This window comes from Rhipicephalus microplus, chromosome 4, assembly GCF_043290135.1.
Source record: "Rhipicephalus microplus isolate Deutch F79 chromosome 4, USDA_Rmic, whole genome shotgun sequence".
Classification (NCBI taxonomy): domain Eukaryota; kingdom Metazoa; phylum Arthropoda; class Arachnida; order Ixodida; family Ixodidae; genus Rhipicephalus; species Rhipicephalus microplus.
Genome location: NC_134703.1, coordinates 230,399,141 through 230,420,514, shown reverse-complemented (window position 1 = coordinate 230,420,514; position 21,374 = coordinate 230,399,141). Strand labels below are relative to the sequence as shown.

The window sequence follows — 21,374 nt, the reverse complement described above, 5'->3', positions numbered from 1 at the left end:
TAATAGCTTTGAAGATATGTTCTGATGGTGGTGAGAGTGGAGCAGGACTGTCTTCGTGGCGCAGTTGGCTAGCGCGATCGGCTGTTAACCAAAAGGTTGGAGGTTCGAGCCCAACCGGTGGTGGTGCAGCGCTTTTTTTTCTTTGGGGTGATAGCTCATAAGAAATGTTCAAACGGTGGTGAGAGTGGAGCAGGACTGTCTCCGTGGCGCAATTGGCTAGCGCGATTGGCTGTTAACCGAAAAGTTGGAGGTTCGAGCTCTCCCGGTGGTGGTGCGGCGCTTTTTTTCTGTGGGCTGATAGCTTTAAGATATGTTCTGATGGTGGTGAGAGTGGAGCGGGACTGTCTCCGTGGCGCAATTGGCTAGCGTGATCGGCTGTTAACCGGAATGTTGGAGGTTCGAGCCCACGCGTTGGTGGTGCGGCGCTTTTTTTTCTTTGGGCTGATAGCTTTCAAGATATGTTCTAATGGTAGTAAGAGTGGAGCAAGACTGTCTCCGTGGCGAAATGGGCTAGTGCGATCGGCTGTTAACCGAAAGGTTGGAGGTTCGAGCCCACCCGTTGTGGTGCAGCGCTTTTTTTTCTTTGCGCTGATAGCTTTGAAGATATGTTCTGATGATGCTGAGAGTGGAGCAAGACTGCCGCCGTGGCGCAATGGGCTTGCGCGATCGGCTGTTAACCGAAAGCTTGGAGTTTCGAGCCCTCCCGGGAGTGGTGTGTTGCTTTTTTCTTTGCGGTAATAGCTTTGAAGATATGTTCTGATGGTGGTGAGAGTGGAGCAGGACTGTCTTCGTGGCGCAATTGGCTAGCGCGATCGGCTGTTAACCGAAAGTTTGGAGGTTCGAGCCCAACCGGTGGTGGTGCAGCGCTTTTTTTTCTTTGGGGTGATAGCTCATAAGAAATGTTCTGACGGTGGTGAGAGTGGAGCACGACTGTCTCCGTGGGGCAATTGGCTAGCGCGATCGGCTGTTAACCGAAAGGTTGGAGGTTCGAGTCCACCCGAGTGGTGGTGCGACGCTTTTTTTTCTTTGGGCTGATAGCTCTGAAGAAATGTTCTAATGGTGGTGAGAGTGGAGCAGGACTGTCTCCGTGGCGCAATTGGCTAGCGCGATTAGCTGTTAACCGAAAAGTTGGAGGTTCGAGCTCTCCCGGTGATGGTGTGGCGCTTTTTTTCTGTGGGCTGATAGCTTTAAGATATGTTCTGATGGTGGTGAGAGTGGAGCAGGACTGTCTCCGTGGCGCAATTGGCTAGCGTGGTCGGCTGTTAACCGGAATGTTGGAGGTTCGAGCCCACGCGTTGGTGGTGCGGCGCTTTTTTTTTCTTTGGGCTGATAGATTTCAAGATACGATCTAATGGTGGTAAGAGTGGAGCAGGACTGTCTCCGTGGCGCCATTGGCTAGCGCGATCGGCAGTTAACCGAAAGGTTGGAGTTTCGAGCCCACCCGGTGGTGGTGCGGCGCTTTTTTTCTTTGGGCTGGTAGCTTTGAAGATATGTTTTGATGGTGGTGAGAGTGAAGCAGGACTGTCTCCGTGGCGCAATGCGCTAGCGCGATCGGCTTTTGACCGAAAGGTTGGAGTTTCGAGCCCTCCCGGGAGTGGTGTGTTGTTTTTTCTTTGCGCTGATAGCTTTGAAGATATGTTCTGATCGTGGTGAGAGTGGAGCAAGACTGTCTCCGTGGCGAAATGGGCTAGTGCGATCGGCTGTTAACCGAAAGGTTAAAATTTTTAGCCCTCCCGGGAGTGGTGTGTTGCTTTTTTCTTTGCGGTAATAGCTTTGAAGATATGTTCTGATGGTGGTGAGAGTGGAGCAGGACTGTCTTTGTGGCGCAATTGGCTAGCGCGATCGGCTGTTAACCGAAAGGCTGGAAGTTCGAGCCCAACCGGTGGTGGTGCGGCGCTTTTTTTTCTTTGGGGTGATAGCTCTAAAGAAATGTTCTGACGGTGTTGAGAGTGGAGCACGACTGTCTCCGTGGGGCAATTGGCTAGCGCGATCGGCTGTTAACCGAAAGGTTGGAGGTTCGAGCCCACCCGGTGGTGGTGCGGCGCTTTTTTTTTCTTTGGGGTGATAGCTCTGAAGAAATGGTCTGACGGTGGTGAGAGTGGAGCGGGACTGTCCCCGTGGCGCAATTGGCTAGCGTGATCGGCTGTTAACCGAAAAGTTGGAGGTTCGAGCCCTCCCGGGTGGGGTGTGTTGCTTTTTTCTTTGCGCTGATAGCTTTGAAGATATGTTCTGATGGTAGTGAGAGTGGAGCACGATTGTATCCGTGGCGCAATTGGCTAGCGCGATCTGGTGTTAACCGAAAGGTTGAAGGTTCGAGCCCACCCGGTGGTGGTGCAGCGCTTTCTTTTCTTTGGGCTGATAGCTTTGAAGATATGTTCTAATTGTGGTGAGAGTGGCGCAGGACTGTCTCCGTGGCGCAATTGGCCAGCGCGATCGGCTGTTCACCGAAAAGTTTGAGGTTCGAGCTCTCCCGGGAGTGGTGTTTTGCTTTTTTTTGCGCTGATAGCTCTGAAGATATGTTCCGATGGTGGTGAGAGTGGAGCACGACTGTCTCCGTGGCGCAACTGGCTAGCGCGATCGGCTGTTAACCGAAAGGTTGGAGGTTCGAGCCCACCCGGTGGTGGTGCGGTGCTTTTTTTTCTTTGGGCTGATAGCTTTGAAGGTATGTTCTGATGGTGGTGAGAGGGGAGCAAGACTGTCTCCATGGCGCAATGCGCTAGCGCGATCGGCTTTTGACCGAAAGGTTGGAGTTTCGAGCCCTCCCGGGAGTGGTGTGTTGCTTTTTTCTTTGCGGTAATAGCTTTGAAGATATGTTCTGATGGTGGAGAGAGAGGAGCAGGACTGTCTTCGTGGCGCAATTGGCTAGCGCGATCAGCTGTTAACCGAAAGTTTGGAGGTTCGAACCCAACCGGTGGTGGTGCGACGCTTTTTTTTCTTTGGGCTGATAGCTCTGAAGAAATGTTCTAACGGTGGTGAGAGTTGAGCAGGACTGTCTCCGTGGCGCAATTGGCTAGCGCGATTGGCTGTTAACCGAAAAGTTGGAGGTTCGAGCTCTCCCGGTGGTGGTGTGGCGCTTTTTTTCTGTGGGCTGATAGCTTTAGGATATGTTCTGATGGTGGTGAGGGTGGAGCAGGACTGTCTCCGTGGCGCAATTGGCTAGCGTGATCGGCTGTTAACCGGAATGTTGGAGGTTCGAGCCCACGCGTTGGTGGTGCGGCCTTTTTTTTTTCTTTGGGCTGATGGCTTTCAAGATATGATTTAATGGTGGTAAGAGTGGAGCAAGACTGTCTCCGTGGCGCCATTGGCTAGCGCGATCGGCAGTTAACCGAAGGGTTGGAGTTTCGAGCCCACCCGGTGGTAGTGCGGCGCTTTTTTTTCTTTGGGCTGGTAGCTTTGAAGATATGTTATGATGGTGGTGAGAGTGAAGCAGGACTGTCTCCGTGACGCAATGCGCTAGCGCGATCGGCTTTTGACCGAAAGGTTGGAGTTTCGAGCCCTCCCGGGAGTGGTGTGTTGCTTTTTTCTTTGCACTGATAGCTTTGAAGATATGTTCTGATGGTAGCGAGAGTGTAGCAAGACTGTCTCCGTGGCGAAATGGGCTAGTGCGATCGGCTGTTAACCGAAAGATTGGAGGTTCGAGCCCACCCATTGTGGTGCAGCGCTTTTTTATCTTTGCGCTGATAGCTTTGAAGATATGTTCTGATGATGCTGAGAGTGGAGCAAGAGTGCCGCCGTGGCGCAATGGGCTAGCGCGATCGGCTGTTAACCGAAAGCTTGGAGTTTCGAGCCCTCCCGGGAGTGGTGTGTTGCTTTTTTCTTTGCGGTAATAGCTTTGAAGATATGTTCTGATGGTGGTGAGAGTGGAGCAGGACTGTCTTCGTGGCGCAATTGGCTAGCGCGATCGGCTGTTAACCGAAAGTTTGGAGGTTCGAGCCCAACCGGTGGTGGTGCAGCGCTTTTTTTTCTTTGGGGTGATAGCTCATAAGAAATGTTCTGACGGTGGTGAGAGTGGAGCACGACTGTCTCCGTGGGGCAATTGGCTAGCGCGATCGGCTGTTAACCGAAAGGTTGGAGGTTCGAGTCCACCCGAGTGGTGGTGCGACGCTTTTTTTTCTTTGGGCTGATAGCTCTGAAGAAATGTTCTAACGGTGGTGAGAGTGGAGCAGGACTGTCTCCGTGGCGCAATTGGCTAGCGCGATTAGCTGTTAACCGAAAAGTTGGAGGTTCGAGCTCTCCCGGTGATGTTGTGGCGCTTTTTTTCTGTGGGCTGATAGCTTTAAGATATGTTCTGATGGTGGTGAGAGTGGAGCAGGACTGTCTCCGTGGCGCAATTGGCTAGCGTGATCGGCTGTTAACCGGAATGTTGGAGGTTCGAGCCCACGCGTTGGTGGTGCGGCGCTTTTTTTTTCTTTGGGCTGATAGATTTCAAGATACGATCTAATGGTGGTAAGAGTGGAGCAGGACTGTCTCCGTGGCGCCATTGGCTAGCGCGATCGGCAGTTAACCGAAAGGTTGGAGTTTCGAGCCCACCCGGTGGTGGTGCGGCGCTTTTTTTCTTTGGGCTGGTAGCTTTGAAGATATGTTATGATGGTGGTGAGAGTGAAGCAGGACTGTCTCCGTGGCGCAATGCGCTAGCGCGATCGGCTTTTGACCGAAAGGTTGGAGTTTCGAGCCCTCCCGGGAGTGGTGTGTTGTTTTTTCTTTGCGCTGATAGCTTTGAAGATATGTTCTGATCGTGGTGAGAGTGGAGCAAGACTGTCTCCGTGGCGAAATGGGCTAGTGCGATCGGCTGTTAACCGAAAGGTTAAAATTTTTAGCCCTCCCGGGAGTGGTGTGTTGCTTTTTTCTTTGCGGTAATAGCTTTGAAGATATGTTCTGATGGTGGTGAGAGTGGAGCAGGACTGTCTTTGTGGCGCAATTGGCTAGCGCGATCGGCTGTTAACCGAAAGGCTGGAAGTTCGAGCCCAACCGGTGGTGGTGCGGCGCTTTTTTTTCTTTGGGGTGATAGCTCTAAAGAAATGTTCTGACGGTGGTGAGAGTGGAGCACGACTGTCTCCGTGGGGCAATTGGCTAGCGCGATCGGCTGTTAACCGAAAGGTTGGAGGTTCGAGCCCACCCGGTGGTGGTGCGGCGCTTTTTTTTTCTTTGGGGTGATAGCTCTGAAGAAATGGTCTGACGGTGGTGAGAGTGGAGCGGGACTGTCCCCGTGGCGCAATTGGCTAGCGTGATCGGCTGTTAACCGAAAAGTTGGAGGTTCGAGCCCTCCCGGGTGGGGTGTGTTGCTTTTTTCTTTGCGCTGATAGCTTTGAAGATATGTTCTGATGGTAGTGAGAGTGGAGCACGATTGTCTCCGTGGCGCAATTGGCTAGCGCGATCTGCTGTTAACCGAAAGGTTGAAGGTTCGAGCCCACCCGGTGGTGGTGCAGCGCTTTCTTTTCTTTGGGCTGATAGCTTTGAAGATATGTTCTAATTGTGGTGAGAGTGGCGCAGGACTGTCTCCGTGGCGCAATTGGCCAGCGCGATCGGCTGTTAACCGAAAAGTTTGAGGTTCGAGCCCTCCCGGGAGTGGTGTTTTGCTTTTTTTTGCGCTGATAGCTTTGAAGATATGTTCCGATGGTGGTGAGAGTGGAGCACGACTGTCTCCGTGGCGCAATTGGCTAGCGCGATCGGCTGTTAACCGAAAGTTGGAGGTTCGAGCCCACCCGGTGGTGGTGCGGTGGTTTTTTTTCTTTGGGCTGATAGCTTTGAAGATATGTTCTGATGGTGGTGAGAGGGGAGCAAGACTGTCTCCGTGGCGCAATGCGCTAGCGCGATCAACTTTTGACCGAAAGGTTGGAGTTTCGAGCCCTCCCGGGAGTGGTGTGTTGCTTTTTTCTTTGCGCTGATAGCTTTGAAGATATGTTCTGATGGTGGTGAGAGTGGAGCAAGACTGTCTCCGTGGCGAAATGGGCTAGTGCGATCGGCTGTTAACCGAAAGGTTGGAGGTTCGAGCCCACCCGTTGTGGTGCAGCGCTTTTTTTTTGCGCTGATAGCTTTGAAGATATGTTCTGATGATGCTGAGAGTGGAGCAAGACTGCCGCCGTGGCGCCATGGGCTAGCGCGATCGGCTGTTAACCGAAAGCTTGGAGTTTCGAGCCCTCCCGGGAGTGGTGTGTTGCTTTTTTCTTTGCGGTAATAGCTTTGAAGATATGTTCTGATGGTGGTGAGAGTGGAGCAGGACTGTCTTCGTGGCGCAATTGGCTAGCGCGATCGGCTGTTAACCGAAAGGTTGGAGGTTCGAGCCCAACCGGTGGTGGTGCAGCGCTTTTTTTTTCTTTGGGGTGATAGCTCATAAGAAATGTTCTGACGGTGGTGAGAGTGGAGCACGACTGTCTCCGTGGGGCAATTGGCGAGCGCGATCGGCTGTAACCGAAAGGTTGGAGGTTCGAGCCCACCTGAGTGGTGGTGCGACGCTTTTTTTTTGGGCTGATAGCTCTGAAGAAATGTTCTAACGGTGGTGAGAGTGGAGCAGGACCGTCTCCGTGGCGCAATTGGCTAGCGCGATTGGCTGTTAACCGAAAAGTTGGAGGTTCGAGCTCTCCCGGTGGTGGTGTGGCGCTTTTTTTCTGTGGGCTGATAGCTTTAAGATATGTTCTGATGGTGGTGAGAGTGGAGCAGGACTGTCTCCATGGCGCAATTGGCAAGCGTGATCGGCTGTTAACCGGAATGTTGGAGGTTCGAGCCCACGCGTTGGTGGGGCGGCGCTTTTTTTTCTTTGGGCTGATAGCTTTCAAGATATGATCTAATGGTGGTAAGAGTGGAGCAGGACTGTCTCCGTGGCGCCATTGGCTAGCGCGATCGGCAGTTAACCGAAAGGTTGGAGTTTCGAGCCCACCCGGTGGTGGTGCGGCGCTTTTTTTTCTTTGGGCTGGTAGCTTTGAAGCTGGTAGCTTTGATACGCCCCCCGCCCTTTATATACTCGGTCGCATCGTGGGACTCAACCACATTTTGGGCAGCAGTGGCGGCAGACGGTTCAGCGGAGCACGGTCCTAACTGTCTTCTTGCCCATGCGCAGGTTGGTTAGTTTTGGTACGTTATTTATCGCTTGAAACTGCTCCTGCCGCTACTGCTGTCCTCGAGTTTTGTATTTTGTGACTAGACAAGTGCTGCAATGAGTGACGTATGTGAATCCTGTAAACAATACTTTTCTGAAGATGAGGATGTCATAACATGTGCAGAATGCCGGCAATGCTATCACATCGGAGAATGTATCGGAATAAGTGAACGTACCTATAAAAAGAAAGGGAAAGAGGCAAAGAAAGCCTTAAAATGTCAGACTTGCCGTGTGGCTTCATCTAGGAACATTCAGATGAATAATAACGCTGATCAATCAGCTTTAACGGAAGCCTTGAGCCAGCAACTTGCGGAAATTAACAAATGCTTGGCGCACTTGACAACTAAGGTCGATGACCTTACAGAATTAAAGCAAACAGTCTCCAGCATTGAACAATCTATTAAGCACATGTCAGATACGCATGACAAGCTTCTTGAAATCAGCGCAAGGCACGATAGAGACATAGAAAGCCTCCGCAACAGAGTAGAAGCTGTGGAACAAAATTTTGACGAAAAAGAAATTCGCAAGCTAAACCTAGAACTAAATGACCTTCAGCAATATAGTCGCCGCCAGAATCTGGAAATTCATGGCATGCCGTTTATTGAAAAAGAGGATACCCTGTCACGAGTTAACGACCTTGCGAAGAGGCTTGACCTGCAGACACTATCTGACTGTGACGTTGAAAGCATGCATCGCTTGCCACCCCGTAAAGGGAAACCCCCAGTTATACTGATAAGATTCGCTCGACTGAGCTTGAAGGCAGCATGGCTTGCTAAACGTGCCGAACTAAGAGAAAAAAACAGTAATATTCAGCTATTTGATAACTTAACTCCTGCAAATAAGAAGCTCCTTTGGATGGCAAGGACTAGAGCCACCGAGATGAACTATCGATTCACTTGGTCTTCACAGGGAAAGATTTTTGTCAGAAAGAATTCAGAAGCACGCGCAATCCGAATTGCATCTGAAGATGATCTAAACAAGATTGTTTAAACACTTACTGTACCTATCGCCTTTTATGGCTTTTTTTCTGTTTTGATGATCAAGTCGATGCATTACAATGCTGTCTCTTTCAAGAATTTGATTAAGGACTCGAACTTTCTTTCTGAACGTGGTCTTTCCCTTTATCATATTAATGCACAGAGTAGGAACAAGGGTGAGGAAATTGAAAGCGAATTAGTACACCTCAACTATGACTTTGATATCATGGGCTTCTCGGAGACATGGTTTTCTTCACAGTCAGACGTGGTCACTTTGGGAAATTACAATATGGAATCAGTATTCAGAACTGGAAAACGCGGTGGCGGTGTGTCTTTGTATATCAAACAAAATTTGCCCTATGAGGCGTGGCCCGACTATTGTGTTGTGTGTAGTGATTTCGAAGCAGTTACTGTGATACACAACAAGGTTGTAATAGTACTGATCTACCGCCCCCCGAATGGTAATACTGACTCACTTCTTGAGTTTTTAGAGAAGCTTCAACATCATGCTAATTCTAATCGATGGTTCGTGATATCATTTGGTGATTTTAATATAGATATATCAAAAGATGGTCCTATTAAGCTAAAACTAATGGAGTTAATGTTGTCTCATGGCTGCGAAAACATCATTAGCACTCCTACCAGAATAACAAGCACATCAGAAACGATCATTGATCTCTGTTTCACTAATTTATCCCCTGACAGTGCATTAGCCGGAGTATTCAGCTCTGGTATAAGTGACCACTTACCTTTTTTTGCACTATTAACAATGCCAGAACTGCAGAATTCTCCAAAATACATGCGTAGAGATATAAACGATCCAAATATTCTCCGTTTTCGCTCTCTAATGTTTAACTGCAATTGGGATGACCTGTACCGAGAACCTGATCCGTCTAAGGCATACAACCTGTTTATGTCAAAAATGGTTAGTAACTACAATACTGCTTTTCCGTACGTTGTTGTAAAGAAACACAAGAGAGCAAGAAAGGAGTGGATTACGCCGGCACTTCTTAAGCGGATAAATAAAAAAAAACAAACTTTTCCAGCACTTTTTGAAAACAAAAGAACAAACTGACCTCATTGAGTTTAAAAATTTTAGAAACAAAGTAAACAAAGACCTCAAGAAGGCGAAAATAGATTTCTATGCCTACAAGTTTTCTACAGTGATTAACAACTCAAAAATGGTTTGGAGCTCGGTTAATAAATTGATAGGAAGAAAACAAGCCACTGTCCCTAGCTATATACAGATAAACGATATTCACTTCAGTGGCAAGGCACTGGCAGACAAATTTAACCTTCATTTCCTTGAGGCAGGATCCTCAAGTAATATAACACAAGCGACTGACCTTAAACCGGCTGAATGCTATATTGAAAGCTCTTCCACTAATTCTTTGTTTTTATTACCCGTTACCGAGGAGGAAGTAGCCACTGTCATATGCTCACTAAAGAACAGCTCACCAGGAGAAGATGGCATTTCCGCAGCACCTATCAAGGCAGTTGCTGATTTGATTGTCGCCCCATTCACTTACATATGCAACAGACTCTTCTTGACGGGAATTTTTCCATGTGCCATGAAAATAGCTCGCGTAACAATAATTTTTAAAGGAGGTGATAAAAATGAACTTCAAAACTATCGCCCAATCTCTATTCTGCCGCTTTTCTCTAAGGTCGCGGAACGCCTGATATATAAGAGGGTATTTTCTTTTATAGCAAACAGAAATGTCATTTGTGAAGAACAGTGTGGATTCCAACCAGGTAGATCAACTCAGTCTGCTTTACTCCGTATTAAGGACAGCCTACTTCATAACTTTGAAAAAAAATTTTACACTGTGGGAATATTTCTCGATTTCCGTAAGGCTTTTGACTCGATAAAGCACGATATATTAATTAGGAAACTTCAACTGTATGGAATACGCGGGATTGCGCTTGATCTAATGAAAAGCTATCTTTGGGCCAGGAAACAATATGTACAGCTCCACAATTATAAATCTGATTTGGGCGTAATTAAGTATGGGGTTCCCCAAGGATCGATACTTGGTCCTCTACTTTTTATACTTTATATCAATGACATAGTTAACATTCAGTTCACACCAAACATAGTCATGTACGCCGACGATACCAATGCCTTCTTTTCTGGTTTAGATCTTCGCGATATTGAAATAACTGCAAATTCTTGGTTGGATAAACTAAAATCATGGCTTACAGTCAATCAGCTAGAACTAAACATAAAAAAAACTAAATTTATGCTCTTCAAACAAAAAAATAGGCCTGTAGATTATGCTATCTCTCTGATTTTTAATGGAGAAAATATTGCGCAGGTAAATAAAATTCAGTTTCTGGGTGTGTGTTTTCAAAGTGACCTTAGTTGGTCCCACCATGTGGACAACCTGCGAATAAAAATATCAAGATCGATCGGTCTAATTCGACGCTTACAGCATCTCCTTCCAGGGAGAGTTAAACGGCAGCTTTACTTTTCTTTTATCTACTCGCAAATCATTTATTGCATTTTAGTCTGGGGTACGTGTAACAAAACAAATACAGAAAGTATAATTCTTCTTCAAAAACGCGCACTAGGTTTGATAAGTACCTCGGTCCCCACTAATATGTCTCTTTTTTATATGTATAATGTACTCCCATTCCCAGAGTGCTATAGGATGCAACTAGCCATGTTAATCTTCAAAAAAATTAAAGATAATTTCCAGATTTTTTCTGATGTGTACTTAAGCAAAGATCTTACGTATAATCTGCGTACTGTTGCGTTGGTCGGGCCAATGTGCCGGACAAACTATGGTGCACAGTCAATTAATAACCAAATCATTCTACTGTGCAACAGGATTCCTGAAATAATTGAATACGCTAAGGAGGCTAAAAACATAACACAATTTAAGAAGCGAATTTACAATGTAATAAACAGAACACAAGTCTACAGTGTATGTAAAGGAAATATGTAATGTATGTAATATTTATAGTATTCACTGTTTTTCAACTTGTATTGTATTTCAAAATATGTTATGGTGTTGTACTGTCCTGCTCTACCTGCCCGAGGTGCCTCACGAAAAGGGGCCAAGTCAGGAGACACACTCTCCTTTTGCCCCCTTCGTGGGCATTTCTGCGGAAATGTCCGAATAAAATAAAATGAAATGAAATATGTTATGATGGTGGTGAGAGGGAAGCAGGACTGTCTCCGTGGCGCAATTGGCTAGCGTGGTCGGCTGTTAATAGAAAAGTTGGAGGTTCGAGCCCACCCGGTGGTGGTGAGGCGCTTTTTTTTGGCTGATAGCTTTGAAGATATGTTCTGATGGTGCTGAGAGTGGAGCAGGACGGTCTCCGTGGCGCAATTGGCTAGCGTGATCGGCTGTTAACCAAAAAGTTGGTAGTTCGAGCCCACCCGGTGGTGGTGCGGCGCTTTTTTTTCTTTGGGCTGATAGCTTTGAAGATATGTGCTGATGGTGGTGACAGTAGAGCAGGACTGTCTCCGTGGCGCAATTGGCCAGCGCGATCGGCTGTTAACCGAAAGGTTAAAGTTTTGAGCCCTCCCGGGAGTGGTGTGTTGCTTTTTTCTTTGCGGTAATAGCTTTGAAGATATGTTCTGATGGTGGTGAGAGTGGAGCAGGACTGTCTTCGTGGCCCAATTGGCTAGCGCGATCGGCTGTTAACCGAAATGTTGGAGGTTCGAGCCCAAGCGGTGGTGGTGCGGCGCTTTTTTTTCTTTCGGGTGATAGCTCTGAAGAAATGTTCTGACGGTGGTGAGAGTAGAGCACGACTGTCTCCGTGGGGCAATTGGCTAGCGCGATCGGCTGTTAACCAAAAGGTTGGAGGTTCGAGCCCACCCGGTGCTGGTGCGGCGCTTTTTTTTCTTTGGGGTGATAGCTCTGAAGAAATGGTCTGACAGTGGTGAGTGTGGAGCAGGACTGTTCCCGTGGCGCAATTGGCTAGCGCGATCGGCTGTTAACCGAAAAGTTGGAGGTTCGAGCCCTCCCGGGTGGGGTGTGTTCCTTTTTTCTTTGTGCTGATAGCTTTGAAGATATGTTTTGATGGTGGTAAGAGTGGAGCACGATTGTCTCCGTGGCGCAATTGGCTAGCACGATCTGCTGTTAACCGAAAGGTTGGAGGTTCGAGCCCACCCGGTGGTGGTGCGGGGCTTTTTTTCTTTGGGCTGATAGCTTTGAAGATATGTTCTAATTGTGGTGAGAGTGGCGCAGGACTGTCTCCGTGGCGCAATTGGCCAGCGCGATCGGCTGTTAACCAAAAAGTTGGAGGTTCGAGCTCTCCCGGGAGTTGTGTTTTGCTTTTTTCTTTGCGCTGATAGCTTTGAAGATATGTTCTGATGGTGGTGAGAGTGGAGCACGACTGTCTCCGTGGCGCAATTGGCTAGCGCGATCGGCTGTTAACCGAAAGGTTGGAGGTTCGAGCCCACCCGATGGTGGTGCGGTGCTTTTTTTTCTTTGGGCTGATAGCTTTGAAGATATGTTCTGATGGTGGTGAGAGGGGAGCAAGACTGTCTCTGTGGCGCAATGCGCTAGCGCGATCGGCTGTTAACCGAAAGGTTGGAGGTTCGAGCCCACCCGGTGGTGGTGCGGCGCTTTTTTTTCTTTGGGCTGATAGCTTTGAAGATATGTTCTAATTGTGGTGAGAGTGGCGCAGGACTGTTTCCGTGGCGCAATTGGCCAGCGCGATCGGCTGTTAACCGAAAAGTTGGAGGTTCGAGCCCTCCCGGGAGTGGTGTTTTGCTTTTTCCTTTGCGCTGATAGCTTTGAAGATATGTTCTGATGGTGGTGAGAGTGGAGCACGACTGTCTCCGTGGCGCAATTGGCCAGCGCGATCGGCTGTTAACCGAAAAGGCGGAGGTTAGAGCCCTCCCGGGATTGGTGCTTTGCTTTTTTCTTTGCGCTGATAGCTTTGAAGATATGTTCTGATTGTGGTGAGAGTGGAGCACGACTGTCTCCGTGGCGCAATTGGCTAGCGCGATCGGCTATTAACCGAAAGGTTGGAGGTTCGAGCCCACCCGCTGGTGGTGCGGTGCTTTTTTTTCTTTGGGCTGATAGCTTTGAAGATATGTTCTGATGGTAGTGAGAGGGGAGCAAGCCTGTCTCTGTGGCGCAATGGGCTAGCGCGATCGGCTGTTAACCGAAAGGTTAAAGTTTTGAGCCCTCCCGGGAGTGGAGTGTTGCTTTTTTCTTTGCGGTAATAGCTTTGAAGATATGTTCTGATGGTGGTGAGAGTGGAGCAGGACTGTCTTCGTGGCGCAATTGGCTAGCGCGATCGGCTGTTAACCGAAACGTTGGAGGTTCGAGTCCAACCGGTGGTGGTGCGGCGCTTTTTTTTTCTTTCGGGTGATAGCTCTGAAGAAATGTTCCGACGGTGGTGAGAGTGGAGCACGAATGTCTCCGTGGGGCAATTGGCTAGCGCGATCAGCTGTTAACCAAAAGGTTGGAGGTTCGAGCCCACCCGGTGGAGGTGCGGCGCTTGTTTTTTCTTTGGGGTGATAGCTCTGAAGAAATTGTCTGACGGTGGTGAGAGTGGAGCAGGACTGTCCCCGTGGCGCAATTGGCTAGCGCGATTGGCTGTTAACCGAAAAGTTGGAGGTTCGAGCCCTTTCGGGTGGGGTGTGTAGCTTTTTTCTTTGCGCTGATAGCTTTGAAGATATGTTCTGATGGTGGTGAGAGGGGAGCAAGACTGTCTCCGTGGCGCAATGCGCTAGCGCGATCGGCTGTTAACCGAAAGGTTGGAGGTTCGAGCCCACCCGGTGGTGGTGCGGCGCTTTTTTTTTCTTCGGGCTGATAGCTCTGAAGAAATGTTCTGACGGTGGTCAGAGTGGAGCAGGACTGTCCCCGTGGCGCCATTGGCTAGCGCGATCGGCTGTTAACCGAAAAGTTGAAGGTTCGAGCCTTCCCAGGTGGGGTGTGTTGCTTTTTTCTTTACGCTGATAACTTTGAAGATATGTTCTGATGGTGGTGAGCGTGGAGCACTATTGTCTCTGTGGCGCAATTGGCTAGCGCGATCGGCCGTTAACCGAAATGTTGGAGGTTCGAGCCCACCCGGTGGTGGTGCGGCGCCTTTTTTTTCTCTGGGCTGATAGCTTTGAAGATATGTTCTAATGGTGGTGAGAGTGGAGCAGGACTGTCTCCGTGGCGCAATGGGCTAGCGCGATCAGCTGTTGACCGGAAGGTTGGAGTTTCGAGCCCTCCCGGGAGTGGTGTGTTGCTTTTTTCTTTGCGCTGATAGCTTTCAAGATATGTTCTGATGGTGGTGAGAGTGGAGCAAGACTGTCTCCGTGGCGCAAGGAGCTAGCGCGATCGGCTGTTAACCGAACGGTTGGAGGTTCGAGCCCACCCGGTGATGGTGCAGCGCTTCTTTTTCTTTGCGCTCATAGCTTTGAAGATATGTTCTGATGATGGTGAGAGTGGAGCAAGACTGCCTCCGTGGCGCAATGGGCTAGTGCGATCGGCTGTTAACCGAAAGGTTAAAGTTTTGAGCCCTCCCGGGAGTGGTGTGTTGCTTTTTTCTTTGCGGTAATAGCTTTGAAGATATGTTCTGATGGTGGTGAGAGTGGAGCAGGACTGTCTTCGTGGCGCAATCGGCTAGCGCAATCGGCTGTTAACCGAAAGGCTGGAAGTTCGAGCCCAACCGGTGGTGGTGCGGCGCTTTTTTTCTTTCGGGTGATAGCTCTGAGGAAATGTTCTGACGGTGGTGAGAGTGGAGCACGACTGTCTCCGTGGGGCAATTGGCTAGCGCGATCGGCTGTTAACCGAAAGGTTGGAGGTTCGAGCCCACCCGGTGGTGGTGCGGCGCTTTTTTTTTCTTTGGGGTGATAGCTCTGAAGAAATGGTCTGACAGTGGTGAGAGTGGAGCAGGACTGTCCCCGTGGCGCAATTGGCTAGCGCGATCGGCTGTTAACCGAAAAGTTTGAGGTTCGAGCCCTCCCCGGTGGGGTGTGTTGCTTTTTTCTTTGCGCTGATAGCTTTGAAGATATGTTTTGATGGTGGTGAGAGTGGAGCACGATATTCTCCGTGGCGCAATTGGCTAGCGCGATCTGCTGTTAACCGAAAGGTTGGAGGTTCGAGCCCACCCGTTGGTGGTGCGGCGCTTTTTTTTCTTTGGGCTGATAGCTTTGAAGATATGTTCTAATTTTGGTGAGAGTGGCGCAGGACTGTCTCCGTGGTGCAATTGGCCAGCGCGATCGGCTGTTAACCGAAAAGTTGGAGGTTCGAGCCCTCCCGAGAGTGGTGTTTTGCTTTTTTCTTTGCGCTGATATCTTTGAAGATATGTTCTGATGGTGGTGAGAGTGGAGCACGACTGTCTCCGTGGCGCAATTGGCTAGCGCGATCGGCTGTTTACCGAAAAATTGGAGGTTCGAGCCCACCCGGTGGTGGTGCGGTGCTCTTTTTTCTTTGGGCTGATAGCTTTGAAGATATGTTGTGATGGTGGTTAGAGGGGAGCAAGACTGTCTCCGTGGCGCAATGCGCTAGCGCGATCGGCTGTTGACCGAAAGGTTGGAGTTTCGAGCCCTCCCGGGAGTGGTGTGTTGCTTTTTTCTTTGCGCTGATAGCTTTGAAGATATGTTCTGATCATGCTGAGAGTGGAGCAAGACTGCCTCCGTGGCGCAGTTGGCTAGTGCGATCGGCTGTTAACCGAAAGGTTAAAGTTTTGAGCCCTCCCGGGAGTGATGTGTTGCTTTTTTCTTTGCGGTAATAGCTTTGAAGATATGTTCTGATGGTGGTGAGAGTGGAGCAGGACTGTCTTCGTGGCGCAATTGGCTAGCGCGATCTTCTGTTAACCTAAAGGCTGGAGGTTCGAGCCCAACCGGTGGTGGTGCGGCGCTTTTTTTTCTTTCGGGTGATAGCTCTGAAGACATGTTCTGACGGTGGTGAGAGTGGAGCACGACTGTCTCCGTGGGGCAATTGGCTAGCGCGATCGGCTGTTAACCGAAAGGTTGGAGGTTCGAGCCCACCCGGTGGTGGTGCGGCGCTTTTTTTTCTTTGGGGTGATAGCTCTAAAGAAATGGTCTGACGGTGGTGAGAGTGGAGCAGGACTGTCCCCGTGGCACAATTGGCTAGCGCGATCGGCTGTTAACCGAAAAGTTGGAGGTTCGAGCCCTCCTGGGTGGGGTGTGTTGCTTTTTTCTTTGCGCTGATAGCTTTGAAGATATGATCTGATGGTGGTGAGAGTGGAGCACGATATTCTCCGTGGCGCAATTGGCTAGCGCGATCTGCTGTTAACCGAAAGGTTGGAGGTTCGAGCCCACCCGGTGGTGGTGTGGCGCTTTTTTTTCTTTGGGCTTATAGCTTTGAAGATATGTTCCAATTGTGGTGAGAGTGGCGAAGGACTGTCTCCGTGGCGCAATTGGCCAGCGCGATCGGCTGTTAACCGAAAAGTTGGAGGTTCGAGCCCTCCCGGGAATGGTGTTTTGCTTTTTGCTTTGCCCTGATAGCTTTGAAGATATGTTCTGATGGTGGTGAGAGTGGAGCACGACTGTCTCCGTGGCGAAATTGGCTAGCGCGATCGGCTGTTTACCGAAAGGTTGGAGGTTCGAGCCCACCCAGTAGTGGTGCGGTGCTTTTTTTTCTTTGAGCTGATAGCTTTGAAGATATGTTGTGATGGTGGTGAGAGGGGAGCAAGACTGTCTTCGTGGCGCAATGCGCTAGCGCGATCGGCTGTTGACCGAAAGGTTGGAGTTTCGAGCCCACCCGGTGGTGGGGCGGCGCTTTTTTTTTCTTTGGGCTGATAGCTCTGAAGAAATGTTCTGACGGTGGTCAGAGTGGAGCAGGACTGTCCCCGTGGCGCCATTGGCTAGCGCGATCGGCTGTTAACCGAAAAGTTGAAGGTTCGAGCCCACACGTTGTGGTGCAGCGCTTTTTTTTCTTTGCGCTGATAGCTTTGAAGATATGTTCTGATGATGCTGAGAGTGGAGCAAGACTGCCTCCGTGGCGCAATGGGCTAGCGCGATCGGCTGTTAACCGAAAGCTTGGAGTTTCGAGCCCTCCCGGGAGTGGTGTGTTGCTTTTTTCTTTGCGCTGATAGCTTTGAAGATATGTTCTGATGGTGGTGAGAGTGGAGGACGATATTCTCCGTTATGCAATTGGCTAGCGCTGTCTGCTGTTAACCGAAAGGTTGGAGGTTCGAGCCCACCCGGTGGTGGTGCGGCGCTTTTTTTTCTTTGGGCTGATAGCTTTGAAGATATGTTCTAATTGTGGTGAGAGTGGCGCAGGACTGTCTCCGTGACGCAATTAGCCAGCCCGATCGGCTGTTGACCGAAAGGTTGGAGTTTCGAGCCCTCCCGGGAGTGGTGTGTTGCTTTTTTCTTTGCGGTAATAGCTTTGAAGATATGTTCTGATGGTGGTGAGAGTGGAGCACGACTGTCTCCGTGGGGCAATTGGCTAGCGCGATCGGCTGTTAACCGAAAGGTTGGAGGTTCGAGCCCACCAGGTGGTGGTGCGGCGCTTTTTTTGGGGGGTGATAGCTCTGAAGAAATGGTCTAACGGTGGTGAGAGTGGAGCAGGACTGTCCCCGTGGCGCAATTGGCTAGCGCGATCGGCTGTTAACCGAAAAGTTGCAGGTTCGAGCCCTCCCGGGTGGAGTGTGTTGCTTTTTTCTTTGCGCTGATAGCTTTGAAGATATGCTCTGATGGTGGTGAGAGTGGAGCACCATATTCTCCGTGGCGCAATTGGCTAGCGCGATCTGCTGTTAACCGAAAGGTTGGAGGTTCGAGCCCACCCGGTGGTGGTGCGGCGCTTTTTTTTCTTTGGGCTGATAGCTTTGAAGATATGTTCTAATTGTGGTGAGAGTGGCGCAGGACTGTCTCCGTGGCGCAATTGGCCAGCGCGAACGGCTGTTAACCGAAAAGTTGGAGGTTCGAGCCCTTTCGGGAGTGGTGTTTTGCTTTTTTCTTTGCGCTGATAGCTTTGAAGATATGTTCTGATGGTGGTGAGAGTGGAGCACGACTGTCTCCGTGGCGCAATTGGCTAGAGCGATCGGCTGTTTACCGAAAGGTTGGAGGTTCGAGCCCACCCGGTGGTGGTGCGGTGCTTTTTTTTCTTTGGGCTGATAGCTTTGAAGATATGTTGTGATGGCGGTGAGAGGGGAGCAAGACTGTCTCCGTGGCGCAATGCGCTAGCACGATCGGCTGTTTACCGAAAGGTTGGAGTTTCGAGCCCTCCCGGGAGTGGTGTGTTGCTTTTTTCTTTGCGCTGATAGCTTTGAAGATATGTTCTGATGGTGGTGAGAGTGGAGCACGACTGTCTCCATGGAGCAATGGGCTAGTGCGATCGGCTGTTAACCGAAAGGTTGGAGGTTCGAGCCCACCCGTTGTGGTGCAGCGCTTTTTTTTCTTTGCGCTGATAGCTTTGAAGATATGTTCTGATGATGCTGAGAGTGGAGCAAGACTGCCTCCGTGGCGCAATGGGCTAGCGCGATCGGCTGTTAACCGAAAGCTTGGAGTTTCGAGCCCTCCCGGGAGTGGTGTGTTGCTTTTTTCTTTGCGGTAATAGCTTTGAAGATATGTTCTGATGGTGGTGAGAGTGGAGCAGGACTGTCTTCGTGGCGCAATTGGCTAGCGTGATCGGCTGTTAACCGAAAGGTTGGAGGTTCGAGCCCAACCGGTGGTGGTGCAGCGCTTTTTTTTCTTTGGGGTGACAGCTCTGAAGAAATGTTCTGACGGTGGTGAGAGTGGAGCACGACTGTCTCCGTGGGGCAATTGGCTAGCGCGATCGGCTGTTAACCGAAAGGTTGGAGGTTCGAGCCCACCCGAGTGGTGGTGCGGCGCTTTTTTTTTCTTTGGGCTGATAGCTCTGAAGAAATGTTATGACGGTGGTGAGAGTGGAGCAGGACTGTCTCCGTGGCGCAATTGGCTAGCGCGATCGGTTGTTAACCGAAAAGTTGGAGCTTCGAGCTCTCCCGGTGGTGGTGTGGCGCTTTTTTTCTGTGGACTGATAGCTTTAAGACATGTTCTGATGGTGGTGAGAGTGGAGCAGGACTGTCTCCGTGGCGCAATTGGCTAGCGTGATCGGCTGTTAACCGGAAAGTTGGAGGTTGGAGCCCACGCGTTGGTGGTGCGGCGCTTTTTTTTCTTTGGGCTGAAAGCTTTCAAGATATGTTCTAATGGTGGTAAGAGTGGAGCAGGACTGTCTCTGTGGCGCCAATGGCTAGCCCAATCGGCAGTTAACCGAAAGATTGGAGTTTCGAGCCCACCCGGTGGTGATGCGGCGCTTTTTTTTGGGCTGATAGCTTTGAAGATATGTTATGATGGTGGTGAGAGTGAAGCAGGACTGTCTCCGTGGCGCAATTGGCTAGCGTGATCGGCTGTTAACCGAAAAGTTGGAGGTTCGAGCCCACCCGGTGGTGGTGCGGCGCTTTTTTTTCTTTGGGCTGATAGCTTTGAAGATATGTTCTGATGGTGGTGAGAGTGGAGCAGGACTGTCTCCGTGGCGCAATTGGCTAGCGTGACCGGCTGTTAACTGAAAAGTTGGTAGTTCGAGCCCACCCGGTGGTGGTGCGGCGCTTTTTTTTCTTTGGGCTGATAGCTTTGAAGATATGTTCTGATGTTGGTGAGAGTGGAGCAGGACTGTCTTCATGGCGCAATCGGCTAGCGCGATCGGCTGTTAACCAAAAGGTCGGAGGTTCGAGCCCATCCGGTGGTGGTAGGGCGCTTTTTTTCTTTGGGCTGATAGCTTTGAAGATATGTTCTGATGGTTGTGAGAGTAGAGCAGGACTGTCTCCGTGGCGCAATGGGCTAGCGCGATCGGCTGTTAACCGAAAAGTTGGAGTTTCGAGCCCTCCCTGGAGTGGTGTGTTGCTTTTTTCTTTGCGGTAATAGCTTTGAAGATATGTTCTGATGGTGGTGAGAGTGGAGCAGGACTGTCTTCGTGGCGCAATTGGCTAGCGCGATCGGCTGTTAACCGAAAGGTTGGAGGTTCGAGCCCTCCCGAGGGTGGTGTTTTGCTTTTTTCTTTGCGCTGATAGCTTTGAAGATATGTTCTGATGGTGGTGAGAGTGGAGCAGGACTGTCTCCGTGGCGCAATTGGCTAGCGTGATCGGCTGTTAACTGAAAAGTTGGTAGTTCGAGCCCACCCGGTGGTGGTGCTGCGCTTTTTTTTCTTTGGGCTGATAGCTTTGAAGATATGTTCTGATGGTGGTGAGAGTGGAGCACGACTGTCTCTGTGGCGCAATTGGCTAGCGCGATCGGCTGTTAACCGAAAGGTTGGAGGTTCGAGCACACCCGGTGGTGGTGCGGCGCTTTTTTTTTCTTTGGGGTGATAGCTCTGAAGAAATGGTCTGACGGTGGTGAGAGTGGAGCAGGACTGTCCCCGTGGCGCAATTGGCTAGCGCGATCGGCTGTTAACCGAAAAGGTGGAGGTTCGAGCCCTCCCGGGTGGAGTGTGTAGCTTTTTTCTTTGCGCTGATAGCTTTGAAGATATGTTCTGATGGTGGTGAGAGTGGAGCACGATTGTCTCCGTGGCGCAATTGGCTAGCGCGATCTGCCGTTAACCGAAAGGTTGGAGGTTCGAGCCCACCCGGTGGTGGTGCGGCGCTTGTTTTTTCTTTGGGCTGATAGCTTTGAAGATATGTTCTAATTGTGGTGAGAGTGGAGCAGGACTGTCTCCGTGGCGCAATTGGCTAGCGCGATCGGCTGTTAACCGAAAGGCTGGAAGTTCGAGCCAAACCGGTGGTGGTGTGGCGCTTTTTTTCTTTCGGGTGATAGCTCTGAAGAAATGTTCTGACGGTGGTGAGAGTGGAGCACGACTGTCTCCGTGGTGCAATTGGCTAGCGCGATCGGCTGTTAACCGATAGGTTGGAGGTTCGAGCCTCCCCAGTGGTGGTGCGGTGCTTTTTTTTTCTTTTGGCTGATAGCTTTGAAGATATGTTCTGATGGTGGTGAGAGGGGAGCAAGACTGTCTCCGTGGCGCAATGCGCTAGCGCGATCGGCTGTTAACCGAAAGGTTGGAGGTTCGAGCCCACCCGGTGGTGGTGCGGCGCTTTTTTTTTCTTTGGGCTGATAGCTCTGAAGAAATGTTCTGACGGTGGTCAGAGTGGAGCAGGACTGTCCCCGTGGCTCCATTGGCTAGCGCGATCGGCTGTTAACCGAAAAGTTGAAGGTTCGAGCCTTCCCGGGTGGGGTGTGTTGCTTTTTTCTTTACGCTGATAGCTTTGAAGATATGTTCTGATGGTGGTGAGCGTGGAGCACTATTGTCTCCGTGGCGCAATTGGCTAGCGCGATCGGCCGTTAACCGAGAGGTTGGAGGTTCGAGCCCACCCGGTGGTGGTGCAGCGCTTTTTTCTTCTCTGGGCTGATAGCTTTGAAGATATGT

General features: G+C 50.1%; 1 non-coding gene across 1 annotated transcript; it reads left to right on the top strand.

The window, feature by feature from the left end:
* The first annotated feature begins 19,925 nt into the window (after positions 1-19,925).
* Positions 19,926-19,999, top strand: TRNAN-GUU (transfer RNA asparagine (anticodon GUU)). Its single transcript has one exon. It is a non-coding gene; the product is annotated as a tRNA-Asn (tRNA).
* The last annotated feature ends 1,375 nt before the right edge of the window (positions 20,000-21,374 follow it).